Genomic DNA, 19,837 nt, shown 5'->3' with positions numbered 1-19,837 from the left:
CTCCTCTAAGAGTACCAGAGAGATGCTGGATCCTAATTGGCCACTTCCTTTAGACTTTGGGAAGCATTTGCACCGGTCAAAGGGGAAACATACTGAATTGGCTCTGGTAGATGTATTATCAAGCAATCTGTGTGCTGGAAGTTAATATAAGGTCCCAGTGCAGCTTAGAACATCAAAGTGGGAAGCACAGGCACCAAGAGAGCCTTTCTGAGTCACAGCATCAAAGTGCTTCAGCTTTGAGGGTAAAAGCCAAATATCACTGTTATAACACTGATGGGGAAGGTTTCCCCAATGCAGGGCTTACAGCTTTGAAGGGAAGGGTATGCTGGCAGTTGGGGACCAAGGATTACCGTAGTCATACCACACAACAGTCCTCACACCAGAGATTTATTTGGAGGGGAAAACTCAAGAGCAAGAAGCAGCCAGAGAGCTGAGCAGAAAACAGTGTTTACAGAGTGTTTCCTCTGGGCAGAACTTTTCATGTGGAAATTTCCAGGGTGTAGATTGGTGGGTTTTCAAGTCCAGAGTTTGGGCTTTTTTTTTTAATGTGTAGAGTGGAGCTTGGCTGCCTGTTTACGGGGGTGCTGTGTCTCACCTGTATGGCGGTTAGACTGTTCTAAAGGTGGGGAATGGTTGCTGCAGGTCCCTGAAGTGTGGGTCTTGGCCACTCACAGGCCTCAAGGGTTTGTTTATTCTTTGGGGAGGTGTTATGTAGTGGGAGCTGCGTGCTGTGTTCCTGCCGCCCGGCTCGTGGCCGCCAGCTGACTTATGCCCCAAAATAACAACACACAAACTGTATTCTTTTAAACACTGCTTGGCCCATTATATCTAGCCTCTTCTCGGCTAACTCTCTCACCTGGACTAGCCCATTTCTAATAATTTGTGTAGCACCCCAAGGTGCGCTTACCGGGAAGATTCTAGCCTACGTCCATCCTGGGTCGGAGCTTCATCGCGTCTGCCTCTGAGAGGAGCTGCATGGTTTCTGAGCTCACTTCCTCTTCCTCCCAGCATTCTGTTCTGTTTACTCCACCCACCTATGTTCTACCCTATCAGGGCCAAGCAGTTTCTTTATTATTTAACCAATGAAATCAACAGATTGATATATGACACTCCACATCAGTGTTACTCTTTCGTTTTTGTTCTCTGATAAATTCGGAAACTCAACGGTGTATATATAACACTGTCATCACAGCCATTCATCTCCATTTCCACCCTTGTGATTGGATTGAGCTGGGAATAGAAGTGGTTGGCCTCAAGTTATGCTAACAGAAAATGGTGCCTAAGTGTTTTCAGTATTCTGACACTGCGAAAGATCCCAGGGATTGTTTGTTGAATCCTTTCCTTTGTTTTCTCTTTATCTATTTAGCACAATACTGACTGTAATTAAGGAGCTTTCTGAAGAATCTTTCTCTGATGCAGTTTCATTGTTCAGCCCCAACTGCTCATTTTTTTCATGCAGAATCTGGATGCCTGCAAGGTGGACAGAACTGAGACAGTATCAAATATACCAGGTATTCTGGATGTATTAAGTTATGAGTGTTGAGGAGTTCAGGTGATAGTGGAAATGGAGTGGGGATGATGTGCAGAATTATTTCAACATATGTTACATTTGTTTTGTGGTGGATTATTTGTTGAATGATGCAGCAGTGTGTTGCATTCTTTTGTGTTTCATTTGTTTAACTCTGTGAAGCTTTGATACTTTGCTTACCTTGTATGCAAGGTAGCTGTGATCACCTGCCAGAGAGAACAAAAGTGCCCTGGAATGTGGAGAGGAGAGAGTAGCCACAATTAGAGTGGGCTAGAGAATGAACTGGAGAACAGTGAAGATTTCAAGAAAAGAGAAAGCAAGGGCTGAGAATGTTTTGGTGGTGTTCAATTCCATATGAAAGAATACCTGATCATTCATCTAATGGAGTGTCCTGTCCCCAGGATTCATCCAGTCTGTTGTAGTAACTGTTACAAGGCATTGTGTCTTATTCTACCTGAAGTATGCTCACTTAATACTAGAACAAAGTGCAATTTAATTTGACTATGCTGAAATCAGATTGGAATTATTTTTTAAAATTTTACGTCTAATGTGAGTTCAGTAGTAAGATTATTCTGTAGTTGCCTTCCTTGTATGCACGTCTTCATATTATATCCTTCACTTTTTTTTCCCAATGGAGAATACACAGACAGCCTTCTGGCAAATAATCTTAGGAGTCAGTGTACAGAGTAGACTTGAGAATAACTATATGAGGAAAGTTAAGAAACACAGCAGTGTGTGGAACTCAGACAGTGGTGGATAGAAATTAGCAATAGCTGCCCATGACAGCCCTGCTTCAAATGATTGAGAGCCTTCGATGTCTGGAAGAACACTATCTTTGTATCCATTACTTTTGAAGAATCTAATGTGTTTTATTTTAGAGAAAGTAATAAACCCTGTGGAACTTTTGAGTAAGACTTTAATCTTTAAAGGAATTGAGTCTTCTGAACAGTGCTCCTCATTTACTATCACTTAGTAACTGCAAACACTGTGAACCTGTGACTGCATTAAACTCCTCTTCATCAATTTCTAACAAGACATATTTAAAGATAAAGACATGTATTCTAAATATAATCACTCTGTGAGCTCTATCCCAAAGCTAATTCATGGCCGCCAATTATTTTTTCCATCTTTTTCCCATTAGAGATTTTTGGTAAAGATGAGACATCTGTTGTAAATCACTGACCTTTGAAGACTGTCAGGCTGCTTTTGTGAGAATGCATACAATTGCAGTGAATGAAACATGTCCATTACTGGGAGCTCTAATCTTAGTTCCAGGTTCACTTATGTTAAAAGAGAACTTAGGGAGACAGCCGTTTACCCCATTTATTATTGAAACAAACCCTTTTAATCTGAACTGTATTTATTTTCAGAGAACCATTGCAAATGTGATCCTGTCCATCGACATGTGAAGTCTGAAAAGGAGTCTTGTCAGGGTGATGAGCTTCACAAAGTGCTTCATGACCTCTTAAGTTGTGCACTTTACAGAACAAGTCAAATTACAGAAAACTCTAATAACTACAGATGCAGTAATCACAGGGATGCCTCTTTTGACCCATCAAACCCAGATAGACATGAAAGCGTGCACACTGGAGAAGAACCTTGCAAATCTAGAGACTGTGAGAAATCTTTAAATTTATGTTCCAACATTACTCAAGATCAGAGAGTCTACACTGCAAAGAAAGAGCACAAGCAGGGGAAATATGACTGCTTTGACTCTACATCCAGTCTTTTGCAACAACCAATCATTGCAGAGGCACCACATCTGTGTGGGAAATGCGGGAAATCCTTCAGGGCTGCCTCATACCCACTGTACATGCGAGAATTCATACTGGAAATAAACCCTACAAATGCAACATTTGTGAAAAATCATTTACTCTGCTTTCAAGTCTTAATATATATCAAGGACTTCATACCGGGGAGAAATCTTACAAATGCAAAGAATTTGGAAAGTCACTTCCTCAGTTGTCAGGAATCAATAGCCATCAAAAATGCCATAGTGGAAAGAAACCTTGCAAACACAAGGAATGTGACGAATCTTTTGTCCAGTATTCTGTTTTCAGGAGAAATAAAAAAAATGCAGACTGCGGGGAGACATTATATTTGTCAAGAATGTGGCAAAGTCGCTCATCAACTTTCACACTTTCTTTAAAGATCATTGCAGAGTTCATACTGGAGAGAAGCCTTTCAAATGCAACAAGTGTCACGGATCCTTTCCCTGCTACTCACCATTGAGTAGGCATCGGAAAACTCATTCTCTAGAGAAGTTTCACAAATGTAAAGAATGTGGTAAGTGTTTTCATGACTTAGCAGTATTTAAAATCCATTACAGGCCGCGCGGTGGTGGCGCACGCCTTTAATCCCAGCACTCAAGACCAGCCTGGTCTACAAGAGCTAGTTCCAGGACAAGCTCCAAAAACCACAGAGAAACCCTGTCTTGAAAAACCAAAATAACTAAAATAAAATAAAATTCATTACAGGACCCATACTGGTGCAAAGCCTTATGAATGTAAGATATGTGACAAATCCTTTACTCACGACTCAACCCTTAGAAGGCATCAGAGTGTCCACACTGGGGAGAAATGTTACAAATGCAAGGAATGTAACAAGTCTTATACTAGATGCTCATCTCTTAGAGCACATCAGAAAATTCATACTGTAGAGAAATCTCACAAAAATACTGTGACATATCCTTTGTTGATCATGCAAGTCTTATAAAAGGAGTTCACACTGGAGAGAGACCTTACAGTTGTGAGGAATGCAACTTTACCAGTTGTACAGTTCTTAGAAGACATCAGAGAGTTCATACAGGAGAAAGACCTTACAGTTGTAAGGAATGAGACAAATCCTTTACCAGTTGCACAGATCTTAGAAGACATCAGAGAGGTTCATACTGGGGAAAAACCTTACAAATGTATGGAATGTGATAAGTACTTTACCCAGGACTCAAATCTTAGAACACATCAGAGTTCATTCTGGAGAGAGACCTTACAGTTGTCAGGAATAGGACAAGTCTTTTACCAGGGGTTCCTACCTGAGAGCACATGAGAAAATTCCTACTGGAGAGAAACAATACAAATGCAAAGGCTGACACATCCTTTATCCAGGTTTCAAATCTGAGGTGACATTAGAAAATTCATACCAGAAGGAAACCTGCTGTTATAATGTGACATAGCATTTTCTGGTGTTCTCTACTTGCAAATCACAACAATATGCAAAATAGAACCATAAAGATGATAAACATTTGAAATTCTTCAATGAAGAATTATTTTTTAAATAATATCCTAGAATTTATATCAAAATAAAATTCTGCAAATGTAACAGGGAAAGCTTTTTATGTTTTTTAATTTGTATGGGCACTTTACATGTAATTATGTCTGTGCACTACATGTCTGCCCGGCATAGGCTAAGGATAGAAGAGGTCATCAGAGTCCCTTAAGATGGAGTTCCAGATCATGGTGAACTACTGAGTCTATGTTGGGAATTGAACACTGTCTTCTGCAAGAGCAACTAGTACTCTATCCCACTAAGTCATGTCTACAGCCCCTGGTAAAAATGTAATAAAAACATTTATCTTGTTTAACATCCAAAAATTTCTAACAGTGCCAGATGTGATGGTGCACTCCTTTATTCCAGCACTCAGGATGCAGAGGCAAGAAGATATCTGTGAGTCAGAGGATATCTGTGAGTCAGTATGTAGTCATCATCTACATACTGAGTTCCAGAACAGCCAGAACGTCATAACCTCTTTGTCACAATCAAAAAATTGTAATAAAGTAACAAAAATGACAAAACCTTTATTTTCCCTCCAATTCATACTTCTGAGAAAACATATAAAACTGCAGAGTATCTACTCCCCATGTCATTTTGTCCATTGGAAATTACACCTCCCCAAATGCATTGAATTTCACAAATCTTTTATATAGTGCAGAAATGGCAGAGATAAGAAAATTTTAACATTAACGAAAACACTCAGAGAAATTCCTTTCATTCACCAAAGCAATAGGAAAAATAAGTCCCTGAGGGCATGCAGGAATTCATTTTGAAGTACATAAGAAATTGGGAAGAATTTGCTTGAAACTATAATAAATTAATACAACTTTAATGACTGTCCGTATACCTTCTCTGAGATAAAGGAGACTCGGGACCCACTCTCAGCCATGATGAAATGATAATTGCCCCAATCTTACATAGTTGCTCTTTCTTAGTTTTTGAATAGTTATTAGTCTCTTCATTGCCAACTACCTGCTAGAGGAAAAGACTTCTTTCAACAATGTTAAGAGTAGTACAAAGCAATAATTTTAAACTTGAATATTTAGATGGCAGATTAATGGTCATATCATTATCAAAACATCAATAGGTTCTGCTCTACAACCTATAGTTCTCAAGCCATTTATTCCCCCACAACATGAGTTCCTCTCTGGTGCAGGCTTGAAATCTAATCTAGAGAGAGTTTATGCCCATAAACAGCGGTGCCTTTTTGCACCAGCACACACATCTTGGCTAGCGGGTTGCTCTTATAAGATGCATTGTCTAGGGCTAAGTATGACCATTGACATCATTCCTCTGAGAACAGCCTGCACAGTACCTTAAAGTGCTACAAAAGCTAGCCAGCAGGGAAAGTTGCCTGTTATTATCAATATTCCTTTATCTTGAAACGAATGTGTTTGGTGTCTTCAGCTATACCATGTACTTATGATGGCCAAGTAAAAGCACTGGAAATGTTGAGAATTCTCTGTTTAATTCTGTACTCTATTTTTAATTGGGCTATTTAAAATTTTGATGCCTAATTTCTTGAGTTTTTTATATATTTTAGAGATCAATCCTTTGATCAGTTCCAATGTAGCTGGCTTTACATTGAGGTCTTTGATCCATTTGGACTTAAGTTTTGTGCATGGGAATACATATGGATCTATTTTCATTCTTCCACAGGTTGACATTCAGTTATGCTAGCACCATTTGTTGAAGATGCTTTCTTTTTTTCCATTGTATAATTTTAGCTTCTTTGTCAAAAAATCATGTGTTTGTAGGTGTGTATTAATATCCGGTTCTTTGATTTGATTCCATTGGTCAACCTCTCTGTTTTTATGCCAATACCAAGCTGTTTTCATTTCTGTAATAGAGCTTGATGTCAGGGAGGGTGAAACCTCTGCAAGTTTTTTTATTGTACAGGATTGTTTTGGCTATCCTGGGTTTTTTGTTTTTCCATATGAAGTTGATTATTGTTCTTTCAAGGTCTTTGAAGAATTGTGTTGGGATTTTGATAGGAATAACATTGAATCTATAGATTGCTTTAGGTAGGATTACCATTTTTACTGTATTGGTTCTACCTATCTAAGAGCATGGGAAATCTTTTCATTTTCTGGCATCTTCTTCAATTTCTTTCTTCAAAGACTTAAAGTTCTTGTCAAATAGGTCTTTCACTTCCTTGGTTAGTGTTACCCCAAGATATTTTATGTTATTGTGGCTATTGTGAAAGGTGATGTTTTTTCTGATTTTTCTCTCATCTTCTTTATCATTTGTATATAGGAGGGCTACTGATTTTTTTCAGTTGATCTTGTATTCTACCACATCACTGAAGGTATTTATCAGCTGGGGGCACTTATATATATTATCATGTCATGTGTAAATAACGAAAGTTTGACTAATCAAACTCAAGGCAAAATAGTCCCCCAGAGTTACAGTAGAAAGTGAAATCCAGGGGCTGGAGAGATGGCTCAGTGGTTAAGAGCATTGCCTGCTCTTCCAAAGGTCATGAGTTCAATTCCCAGCAACCACACGGTGGCTCACAACCATCTGTAACAAGAGCTGCTGCCCTCTTTTGGTCTGCAGACACACAGAGACAGAATATTGTATACATAATAAATAAATAAATAAATAAATAAATAAATAAATAAATAAATATTTAAAAAAAGAAAGTGAAATCCATAAGAAGGTATGCTATACTACTGAAACCCTTCATAATTTTGCTAATTCTTTTTTAAATATGTATTTATTATGTATACAATATTCTGTCTGTGTGTATGCCTGCAGGCCAGAAGAGGGCACCAGACCCCATTACAGATGGTTGTGAGCCACCATGTGGTTGCTGGGAATTGAACTCAGGACCTTTGGAAGAGCAGGCAATGCTCTTAACCTCTGAACCATCTCTCCAGCCCTGCTAATTAATTCTTGTATAAGTCTGGGAATTTGTGTGGGAATGGTTTTTAATGGTGTGGGATACTGCTGCAGGGAACATAAAACATAAAAGTAGACCAAGTTGAGTTTATTGATATGCCTCTGAGTGGAGATTCTGGGTTTAATATGGAAGCTTACATGGCTAAAAATTTGTCAAAAGTTTATGTGAATGATTGACTGAAGCACTTGTCAAAAGATGACCTACTGAAAAAGAGTTGCACATGTTCGACATCCCTTGGCTTAGGGTTAAAGAAGGCATTTTAAGGCTCAGGGAAATTTGCAGTGCTAGAGAAGGTATGTTGTGTAAACCCTAATCCTCAACAATGGGAAGGCCCATAAGAAATGCCCTTCGGTAATCCTGTCAGATGCAAAATGGTGAGAGGGGAACATTAGCTGTTTTTTAATATTGTTTAGTTAACCTGTTTTTTTTTTCATTGCTTTTCCATACTGACCCCAGTTTCCCCCACTCCTTTTTTTCTGCTCTCTTGCTGACTTCCATCAATCCCCCTCCCCATCCACTCCTTTTCTGTTTCTATTCAGAAAGGGGCATGTTCTCCATGGGCTTGAGCAAAGCACGGGGCATCAAGCTGAGGTAGGACCAAGCTTCCCCTCCTACATCAAGCCTGAACAAGGTAATGCAGCATGGGGAACTGCTTCCCAAAAGCAAGCTGAGTACCAGGGACAAGTCCTGCTCTAATTTGGCTAGGAGACTTACAAACAGACCCATCAACAGAATTGTCACACCCATGAAGAAAGCCTAGGTTGGTACTTTGCAGGCTCCCTAACTGTTGTTTCAAAGTCTATGTACTCCCACAAACTCAGGTTAACTGTCTCTGTGCATTCCTCTCTCATGTCCTTGACACACCCCCTTGCTTATACAATCACTCCTTTCTTTCTTCAGGAAGATGCCTGGAGTTCAGCCCAATGATTGACTGTGGTCACTGCATCTACTTCTAACAATTACTGGATAAAGGCTTTGTGGTGATACTTAGGGTAGTCAACAATCTGATTACTATGCATGGCCAGTTCAGGCACCCTCTCCACAATTGCTTAGAGTCTTATCTGGGGCATCCTTGTGGATTCCTGGGAGTTCCCTAGCAAGAAGTTTCTCCCTCATCCCGAAATCGCCCCCTATTAGGATATCATTATCATTACTCTCCCTCTGCATCCAGCCCTCCAACTCTTTTCCCATGCCCAAGCGGTCAACCCTCTCCTTCAAGTGCCCCACCATGGCCCCAGTTTACCCAGGATAGCTCTTCTATTTCCTCTTCCCAGGGAAATCCATGCATTCTTCTTTGGACCCCTGTTATCTAGTCCAGTTGAAGAGTAGGAGAAATGAGAATATGAACAAAGATATAAAGACCATGATGGGAATTCCCACTGAAACAGCTTACATGAGCTAATGGGAACCCACCAACTCTGGCCTGATAGGTAAGGAACCAGCACAGGACCAAACTAGACTCTCTGAATATGCTCCAACCACCTGACTATCTTTGAAACTTTTGTTCTTATTTTTATGTGTTTTTTTAAAATCTAAGTAGGTTCTTGAGTAAAAAGCCTGTGTTAAATTTTTACCACATTCAAATACATTTCCTTCACTGTCAATTCTAGCAGTCATTTCTTCTAGAGATAACACTGCATTTTTAATAATCTTTCCTTGTAGATTTCAGGATTTTAAAAGTACCATTTAATTCACTTCTGACTTTAGATTATGGGTAAATATCCATGAATATTATATTTTCCTGGTATTTGTTGGTTTTAAACAATAGGAAAAGACAATTGGAAAATAGATGCACATTGTTACAAAATTTAGATGTGAGAAGAACTTGATAGATCTGGAAGATTAGGAAGCCTCTGTCTGAGAGACTATCCAAGGGAAGACTAGACTAGTTGTGGTCTTCTACTACAAATCCTGAGCACCACATTCTGAAAACCACATATAACAATTTGAGCTTTATTTACTTTAAACAGTTCACATTGAGCTGGGCGGTGGTGGCGCACACCTTTAATCCCAGCACATGGGAGGCAGAGGCAGGCGGATCTCTCTGAGTTCGAGACCAGCCTGGTCTACAAGATCTAGTTCCAGGACAGGCTCCAAAACCACAGAGAAACCCTGTCTCGAAAAACCAAAAAAAAAAAAAAAAAAAAAAAAAAAGAACCAGTTCACATTGAAACACATTATAGTGACCTTTGAATGGAAGCTTCAGATATGTAGAAATGTATCTGTTCAGACGCTGGTGTTTATTTGAGGAAATGTCATTTCTGTATTTTTTTTAGGGGAAACATTTAAATCATGGGATATTCATACCATCCTAGAATGACCTTGTGCTTAGTTTCCATGAAGTGGAAAATGTACTTTATCAATTACAGATATGAACAAAATTGTGTCATGGGACACATTTGGCTTCCATATTTAATACTGCTAAATTTGAAACACAGTATCTTTCACTGGATTCTGTATGTTATAGGGCAAGAGTCATGAAGTGATGTGTCATGTGGAAATGTCCTGATCTTTCCCATGAAAAGTCATACATTGCTATGCCCATTTTTCCTTGCATTCTGATGCTGCCTATGAAGGCCCTATGCATCAAATTTTAAAGATTGTAAATTCACAACAGCTTTATTTTTTATCCTGGCTCTCAAAATTCTGTTGTGCTGTCACTAAATGTTCACTTACATGAACTGAGGCATATCTTGATGTTTTCACTCATATTATGACTATTAAAATATTCAAAGAGAAATATTCTTGGAGAGTATTTTCATTATTCATTTTCTTTGGTTTTGTGGTTATTTCTAAGATAAGGGGCCTGCTTGTTGAGGATTTTGTACTACCCAATACCCCACAGCTGACAAGCCCCAAAGAAAATCACACAGAGATCTTCCTAAGTTATAAAACTGATTGACCTATTAGTTCAGTCTTCTCTTGTAGCTTATATTAACCCATTATTCTTATCTATGTTAGCCACGTGGCTTGATACCTTTCTCAGCAGGGCAGGTCACATGTTGCCTCTTTGGTGGTCTGGGCTGGACTCCTGTGAGTCTTGATCATCTCAGGCAGCAGTCATGAATCCATCTGGATGTAGAACTCTGATATCGGGCCATCTGTTCCTACCGGAGATTTCTCAGGTGGCCTTCCTTGATCGAACCTGATTTTTCTTAATTCAGAATGAATCCACAGTCTTTCATTTCCTGTGGAAACAAAAGCAAAATCTCTTCTCCAAAGTAACATACCTTTTGACTTCAATTTTAAAGTCAAGGTATTTTCAAAATACCTATCTTGGATTAATTCGGCAGCATTTATAAGCAAATATCTTTTAGCAGCTGTTGCTCCTTCCTCAGCATTCAAACAATTCAAAGAGAGCATAATAGTATACAATATCAAGATTCTCTGTTTATTTTCCATCTTTCTGCGGCTTTATTTTAACCTCTATTTCTTTTATATTTACTTTTACTTCTTGAGACAGGTTCTCTGTATATCTTTATCCTGGAATAACTCTGTAGACCAGGCTGTCCTTGAACTCACAGAGGTCCTTCTGTCTCTGCCTCCCAGGCATTGGGATTAAAGGTGTGTGCTACCACACCTTGAAGTCACAGAGGTCAATCTACCTCTGCCTCCCAAGTGTTGGGATTAAAGGTGTGCAGCACCACACCCAACTATTTTAGAGACTTTCAGAATATGGCATTTGATATGTTTTAATAACTTATACTTTTCATGACAATGAGACACATCTGCATCTGGGTAAAACAAGTGCCTCATCCCAAATCCCCTTATCTATTCAGTATGTTTTCTGAGGTAAGCATCACACCCTTGCAGTCCTTATTGTATACTGTTTGCAGTGCTCAATAATGCAAGATGCTCCAGGTGTGCCAGGATAGTCTTGGGACCAAAGTCATGTAAGGGCTCTAAAATTCCCTCAAAGAAACAGTTCTGCCAATCACAGAAAAATAATCACTCTTTTCCACAATGGTTTCTTCAGTGTCTGAGTACTTCTAGAAAACAATTAATCCTTTTAATGTTTAAGCTAGATACAGTTACTCCTTCTAATGTTTACCCTAGATAAAATGATTCTGCTAGATTCCCACTGCTTTGGGCCAGAACTCATTGCGAAGTTCAGACACAGGGGTGCAGTTGTAGACTAGGCTGGCAGCAAGCTTGTGGGGAGCTGTGCAGAACAGGTCCAGGGCAGCCTGACAGCTGGGGCTGTGTGGAAGGCGGCCTGAGACGAGTGGGAGGGAGGGGGAAGGGAGGGGTCCCCGATGTGGGGCGGGGACATTTGCCTGCTCACTGGAGTTTAGGGAATAAAACCAACAAAGAACAAAACAAAACAAAAACAGCAGGATGTACTTGGAAAACTGCTGCGGGAAAATAAGCCCGTGGTAGGCGGGTTTCGAGGGAGCACGTGACGGGAAGTGGTGTGTAATTGGGCGGGGCCAGGAGGAAACGCTCCAATGAACCAGGCTGAAGGTACAGGAAATTCCGCCATTCCCTGTTGGACTCAGGGAGCCGCTTCTGGAACCGGGTGAGGAAGACCGCGCTATGAGTTTGGGGACCTGAAAACTCGCCGGAGCCGCAGTCGCCGCGAGGCGGCCTGGGAAAGTCAGCAGCGCAGTGGCGGGAACCGCAGCCCGGCGGCCCTGGAACCTCCCAGGTCAGAGGAGCTGCGGGGCTGGGACCCAGGAGGGAAGGGGCGGCGGTGTGAGCTGAGGCTGCTCAGGACACTGTCAGCTCCTGCCGGTCGTTCTGTGTGGCGACCGAGGCGATGGCAGCTTAAGTCATCGTCTGTGGCCAGGCGCGGCAAATTCCATCACTACAAACTGGGTTCTTCTCTATACCCAATGCGCACCCTTAAAAGTGTTCGTCTGTCACAGTTCTCTTTATTGCTCCTCGCTTGCTCTCTTATCTGTTCTGTGTGTCTCTCTGCCTCCCTTATGTCCCCAGTCCGAGACGGCCTTTAGCTTTTTTGCTCATTTTCTTCCCCCTATGAATCTCTCACCATAGACCTGTTTACAGGTGGCGTGTTCTCTTAGCGGCCCACCATGACCGGCTACCAGAGGCCCCACGTTTTACCCCACCTTATCCTTATAGCTTTAAACATTCTGTTGGTATATCTCAATTGTCAGTAAATTTGAGATACCATCAAGTGTGTCTTACCGTGATTTTTTTCAATTATTTTACGATTACTAGGCTATTCTGTTAGAAAATAATTCTTAAAATAACGTAGTAGATCACTAGCATTGTCTGCTGTTTGTAAACAGGGTTCTCTCTGCCATTGTGGCATTTCCAAAGCTCCTGGAATTTATATTCACCCGTGCCTTCTAACTTCCCCGTTTTACCACTTGCCTGTTCAAGAAGCGTGGTCCTTGCTCCTGAGACTAGGCATCCCCAGGGGGCTTTGTAGATAATTATTACATAAGGAACCAGTAAAGATCTGATTAACAGAACTGCCACATACATGGTTGCATCTAGCTTATCTTTTACTCCTCACTATTTTTCCATATATATCTGAGATATATGCAGTCTAGGATGTAAATACAACATTTATAAATGTGTCTTCATATGCTGTGTTCTTAAGTTACGTCTCAGTCCAGGCAAGGCCAGCATGAGCGCTGTGAGAGTATATTTGTCCACAGTATTTTATAGTTAGTACACTCGTTATACATCGAACAAAAATTTTAGAAAGCATCATTTGAATTATGAACATTCACCCACCTGTACCAGGAAAATGTCTCCTTGGTTGAAGGAAAGCTCTCCACCATGGTACACCGGGCTGAACTGTCCTTTTTTTATTTCAGGGTTTGTTGACGTATAGTGCTGTGACTGAAATCCTTGTAAGCGTGGGAATGCCTCGAGTTTCCTCACAGGGTTTTTTGCAGAGATCTGTAGGAGAAGTACAACACTCTGGATTCTGAAGGTGAGAATAGTTTTCTTGCAGTCTCCCTGGCTCTTCCTCGGGGTTTCTGGGAAAACTACTCTGCATGTGTGTGAATGAATCTCAATTGCAGAGTAAAGTGAAATCTTCAGAGAAGAGAGACATTTGTCTTGGTATTTTCTCTCTCCTTCATGTTTATCCTTTGGCAGATAAACATGTATCTTTTAACTTTTGAAAGTTAGTATCTTTCATTTTCGTTCTTTGAAAAGGTCTAGGTGCTTTCTGAAGAATCTCTTTCTTATGCAGGTCTCAGTTACTTCTGCTCACCTGTGAAGGAGAACCAAGAGCCCTGGGTGGTGAAGAGAGCGGAGACAGTCGCAAAGGATCCAGGTGTGCTAGAGGGTCTGAGGAAGGGATGAAGGGTTGGGGAAGGGCTCAGGTGACAGTAGAACCAGGATATGAAATTGGTTTTGCCACATTCTATTTCATTGGAAGCGATCCCACTAAGAGATTTCCACTAAGAATAATCTGAATTATGGCTTTGTAGGTGTTTGAAGATTTTATACATAATTATTAATATTCAGAGGCAAATAAAATTTTTTGACTTTACATGGGAGTGATGCTGTCCATATTTCATTCACATTGCTGGTTGTGGTTTTATACTAATAATGAGTGATTTCGTTACTATCATTTTAATTTGGTGCTTAATAAAAACCATTGAAGCCTCTTGGTTTGTCCTGCATGCAGAGTTTTTGGGACATCATTTAGTTCCTTCAGGTTCTGTGTCTCTTGGGGTTACTTTCTCTATTTCCTAATATAATGCCCACAGGATTTTGATAAGATTTGCTTAATATCTCTGCCAAGTATTAACCTCCATTTCCCCTGTCTTCTCTTTGGTACCCATTGGTGTCTGTCTTCGACACTCCACTGCTTGCATCACTCCATTTTTTTTGTTTGTTTTTTTGTTTGTTTATTTTGTTATTTGAGACAGGGTTTCTCTGTGTAAGAACCTTGACTGTCCTGGATCATGCTCTGTCGACCAGGCAGGCCTCATCACTAAAACTTTTATATATTTTGAAATTGCCTCTGGTTTTTTTCTTTCTCTCAAAATATTTTAATCATCGCGGTTTCTCACATTTTTATAAATTTTAGGAAGATTTTCTCTCTATGAAAGAATGTCTGTATGATCTTGGTAAAAATTACTTCGAATCTTTCTAGAACATGGACAACCTTTTACATTTCTTCCCTGGCTTGAATGAGAACATGGTTTCGGTGAGTCAGTATTAACATGTTTTTTTTGCTATTCTCTTTTCTATCTACTGATGATGTCAACATTCAATGTTCTTGTTGAAGACACTTTTTAACATTGGCCTTTACTAATTTTAAAGATTTGGTCTATTTTTAAGACATATCTACGTTGTCCCTTGCTGATTGAAGTTTGAGAAGACTGAGCATCTTCTGCTGTTGTGTAGATGATTCTGTGCAGGCCTGCTAGTCACTGTTGGTTTTCTGTGCTTCCTGTTCATGGTTGCCTTTCTCAGTGGTTAACACTGAAGCTTCCCTGCATCACTGACTATTTGTGTCCTACAGTTCTGTCATTGATCTCATGTATTTGAAAACTTTTATAAAATGCCTTTGTTTTGATCACATAGCATTCTGGAAAGGTACCATTTGGTCATTTGTTAATATCCTCTATTTTTATATTTATAGATTTGGCTTTTCCATTTACCATAATTATGACCAGCCTTCTTCACAGAAGCCTTTTAAAAAATTCCTTCACTCTTAGCACTTTGTATCCCTACACTTGGTTTTCTCTTTTGAGGCTATATCCTATTTTCATGTTTGTTTTGGGGCATATTTAGCATATATATTTCCAGAAATCACTGAAGGAAAATATAAGCACATACTATTTTTGTTAATTTTTTTTGTTGTGTTTCTTTTCTTTTTTTTCTGAATTTCTATTCTATTGTTTGCTGTATATTTCATTCCTTTATGTACCGAGTAGTATCTTCTGTATGTTTTCTCTTTTTATTGTTTGGTTGGTCACTAAACTGCCTGGTGGCTGCAGTTATTTGAAGTCATACCAAGACTGTCTCTGTGTGTTCTTCCTCCTGTAGTGTCTTCAGTGTTTGTAATTATTTAGGACCTTGATTGTAGACATTGACTGGGCAGAGAGACCTTTGTGTTCAATAGATGAATGTTTTTTTCATGACTAAACATGTGGAGCATGTGCTGTTTACATTTAGGCTATGTCAAAGCTTGTGTGCATTGCCACTTTTTTAGAGCTTATTTCTTGATTATAATATAATATTTGCTTTGTACTTTTTTGACTTGTTAAATTCTGAGTATTTATGTATTACGTTATGAAATGTTCCCTAATATTTTTTTTCCATTTTGTAAGCTGTTTCTTCATACTTTCAGTTATTTCCATTTCTATGCAATTTTTTCAGTTGCACACAATCAGATTTCACCAATTTATTGCTCTTCATCTATTTTCATTTTTTTTAGTCATGGATATTTACCTTTTCTTATAGCACTGGTTGACATGGCTCTCTATTATGTAACGAGTTTTTGGTGTTTTGGTGAAATTCAGTTCATCATAGAAGGTTGGATTGGTCCTGGATCTACTGCTGCCACTGCCATGGTGCTGTTCCTGTGGAGCTGCAGTGTCATCTGAAGTCACAGCTGGGATGACTCAAGCTTTGCTCTGTGTGTCTGTGCTTGTTCTGCACACTTAGGATATTTGTAATTTTGTAATTTGTAAATAATGTAAATCTGTAGGAGTCTCTTCACTACCTGTGAAGTAAATCGTGGGTACCTTGATTGTCATGGAATTTGAGTTAATCATAAATCTTTTAACACTGTCATTTTCACAATAATGCCTTCTTTTTCATGTGCATGTCTATTTTTCATATCTTCCAGTGTCATTCTATATTCCTTCAGTGAATTTAAGTTTCTGTTTTATAAGTCTTTCTTGTGCTTGGTTAGTTTTTTCTTTTTTAATACCATTTTTTTATTGTTGAAATAAATAGAAGCAAAACCAGATAGTATCAAACAAAAGACCTACCTCCAAATTTCTCCTCTTAAATTCTATTTGTACAAGTTTGTAATGTATAAGTATTGGTATTTAACGATTTCATAGATCTGTTCACTCACAATTACCCCTTTTTACCCTTTGTCCTATTTCTGGGTAGACACATTTCCTTCCAAGTTGTTCTACCTGTAGTTCATGTATGATTTTGACAGATTTGTGCCAAGAATCCTGGCCATAATGTATCCATAATTCCAACTGGAATGTGATATGGGTGGGGAGTTTTTCACATGTGATCTCTCCATCTTCCAGCTCTTAAAAATCTTTTACCTCTTCTGTATTGTTCTCTGCAATTTAGATGTGAGAAGATGGAATTCCCATTATAGTCTGTACAATAAGCCGTCAATTGTTCTTAGTATTTGATGAGTTATGAGTGTCTGAAATACTGTTGTCTATTAAAAACAAAGTTTCTTAGACCCAGACTGAAAGCCACACCAGGCTGTGGTGTGATCAGAACCAGTAAGAGTCAGTTTGAATATTTCTACATGTAGCAGAATGTCAGTAGAGGGTTCCCTCCGAGGGCCTGTGATGTTCACCATCACCGGCTTTTTGCCAGGTTCCTAGTACCATCTGTGTATTTCCTTCTGTATTGCCAGCTTTAGGTCAAACTAGAAGGCCTTCTGTTACCGGCAAAGTAGTCTCGCCACTCTGACAGTAGGCCTTCCTTGCCTAGCAGGTTTGTATTATAGCACACAGGATGCAAATATCTCTTTCCCCTGTTCCAACCCACATAGCATTTTTGACACTATAAATGCTACCACTGGGGAGTCTAAGAAATTTTTTTAGACACTGTGAGTGGTCTGCTGACTCCTCAGCATCTTGTTGGTATTTAAAGTGGGGGGCACGTTCTGTGTGCATTATACAACATATGAGAAGTTCTAACAGATATTAGCTGTCTCATGAGTATCTCTACCTTTAAATTTCAGGATTCTATTTCTTATCTAAGAAGTTCCCCCCCCCCTTTTATTTTATCCTATGTTATCAGCATTAAATTTTTCTCTGTCTTTGAAGTGTGTACCCACTGATGCAATATTTTGAGTGTGGAAGTCACCTTTCTCTGTCCTGATTAGGGCAAAATGATTCCAACTGTTGTCTTGTATTAGCTGTCTCATGAGTATCTCTACCTTTAAATTTCAGGATTCTATTTCTTATCTAAGAAGTCCCCCCCCCTTTTATTTTATCCTATGTTATCAGCATTAAATTTTTCTCTGTCTTTGAAGTGTGTACCCACTGATGCAATATTTTGAGTGTGGAAGTCACCTTTCTTTGTCCTGATTAGGGCAAAATGATTCCAACTGTTGTCTTGTATTGTTAGGTGTAAGATTATGCCTTATTGTTTTTGCTGTGCTGAGGCATATTCCTTTTTTTCGTCACACTCTTCAGAGTTTTTATAATGAGCAGATATACTTTGCCACAGGCCCTTCATCAATCTATTAGCATGATCGTATTCTATCACTGAGTCTAGATTTGTTGCCTTACATTGATTAATATATAGGTGTTGAAACAGTCTTGAATTCTTGTATTAAATCATCTCGCAGTCCATTTCCATGTAATTTAGAGACATTCTCTGTGTCTGTGTTGCTCCTGGAATCTGGTCTGTGGTTTTTCTTTGAATATATTTGTTTGGACTCATCTGCTTTTGGTGTCCACGTAAAGCTAGCTTTGTATGATGACTTTGTAACATCCCTTTATGTTTTGTGCAATATTTTCCTTTCGGTATTATTATAAGGTTTGTCTAAAGGAAAGGAGAATTCTGTGCCGAGTCTGTCCAGTACTCAGACACTGATAAGAGGAAACTTCTTGCTTCAATCTCAGTACTGCTTAATTCCTTTTCTAGTTATTTACCTTAGCAGGTTGAGTTTTTTACTTGTTTGTAAGAGCTTATCCTTTTCTTCAATTTCAATTTCTTTTTGTATGACTTTCTACAGTACTCCATAAGGTAACTCTGATGTCATTGGGATACACTTCAATGCCCTTTTTTCAACTCTAGTTCTGTTATTTCAGGATTCATTCTTTTAGTTTGGAGTAGGTGAAAATGCTTCATCTGTACTTTTGTCAGTTTACAGAAACAAGTTCTGTTTTCTTGACTCACTGTATGGTCTTTATTTCATTGTTGTCTTTATTTCACTAATTTCTACACAACCTTTTTATTATCTTTCAATATACTATTTCAGACTGACCTATTCTTGTGCTTGTAAACCCTCAGTTACATTATTATGGACAAATATTTTTTACATCCAATGCCCATTGCTGCCAAAACTTCTCAGTGTATCTTTGTCACCCCACCCTACTTCTGTGTCAGTGTTTTTCATCCTGACGCTATGAAAGTGTCTCTAGTACTCCATCAATTCTGTCTTACTCTTCATTGATTTAATACCACAATACCTAATTAAGGAACAGTAAACCAAGTGCTGGAGATTTGGCTCAGCAGTTAAGAGCAATTGTTGCGTCGGGCAGTGGTGGCGCACGCCTTTAATCCCAGCACTCGGGAGGCAGAGGCAGGCGGATCTCTGTGAGTTCGAGGCCAGCCTGGTCTACAGAGCTAGTTCCAGGACAGGCTCCAAAGCCACAGAGAAACCCTGTCTCGAAAAATCCAAAAAAAAAAAAAAAAAAAAAAAGTCTGTTTAGAAATCTTTTCTGTCTGTTGTTGAAGAAATCCAGACAAGAAGTTTATAAGGTAGGATGGGATCAGTAGGATTAAGAAAAGGAGGAAAAGGAGGGTTAAAAGGGTAATATCAAATTCCATTGGGCTGTCAGTGATTCACTGAATTCACAGATATTCACTGTCATCAAGCTGTATCTTACATTTTTTGAAGACCCATATACACTTCTCAGATGTTTTACTATAATTGACTGGTTGACACAGAAGCAACATTCATCCCTTAAGAAGAGACAAAGATCTTTTTTTTTTTAAAATGTTTATTTATTACATATACAATGTTCTGCTTGCATGTATACTTGCAGGCCAGAAGAGGGCACCAGATGGTTGTGAGCCACCATGTGGTTGCTGGGAATTGAACTCAGGACCTCTGGAACATCAGGCAGTGTTCTTAACCTCTGAGCCATCTCTCCAGCCCGACAAAGATGATCTTATCTCTGATGTTGGTAAATGCAGTCCTAGTCAATGGTGTAGCAGTATGGCGGCCAGTGAATCTAATTTTAGCATTGGAGGGT

At 39.3% G+C, this 19,837-nt stretch overlaps 1 protein-coding gene and 1 pseudogene across 12 annotated transcripts in view; both read left to right on the top strand.

Annotated features, from left to right (window-relative positions):
• Positions 1–599: 599 nt before the first annotated feature.
• LOC142859082 (uncharacterized) lies at positions 600–4,695 on the top strand (annotated as a pseudogene).
• Positions 4,696–12,129: 7,434 nt separating this feature from the next.
• LOC142832622 (uncharacterized) overlaps positions 12,130–19,837 on the top strand; it is a 36,412-nt gene continuing 28,704 nt past the window's right edge. For 8 of the 12 annotated variants that reach the window (XM_075943315.1, XM_075943332.1, XM_075943271.1 and 5 more), the window contains exons 1-3: positions 12,154–12,351; positions 13,496–13,614; positions 13,879–13,962. The gene's annotated coding sequence lies outside the window, so the exon portion shown is untranslated. Of the gene's footprint in view, positions 12,352–13,495; positions 13,615–13,878; positions 13,963–14,790; positions 14,845–19,837 lie in introns of all 12 variants that reach the window. The other 4 variants (XM_075943281.1, XM_075943242.1, XM_075943234.1 and 1 more) reach the window with 2 other exon arrangements.

This window comes from Microtus pennsylvanicus, chromosome 1 (assembly GCF_037038515.1).
Source record: "Microtus pennsylvanicus isolate mMicPen1 chromosome 1, mMicPen1.hap1, whole genome shotgun sequence".
Classification (NCBI taxonomy): domain Eukaryota; kingdom Metazoa; phylum Chordata; class Mammalia; order Rodentia; family Cricetidae; genus Microtus; species Microtus pennsylvanicus.
The sequence above is the reverse complement of the archived record's forward strand: the minus strand, read 5'-3'. Positions and strand labels throughout refer to the sequence as shown.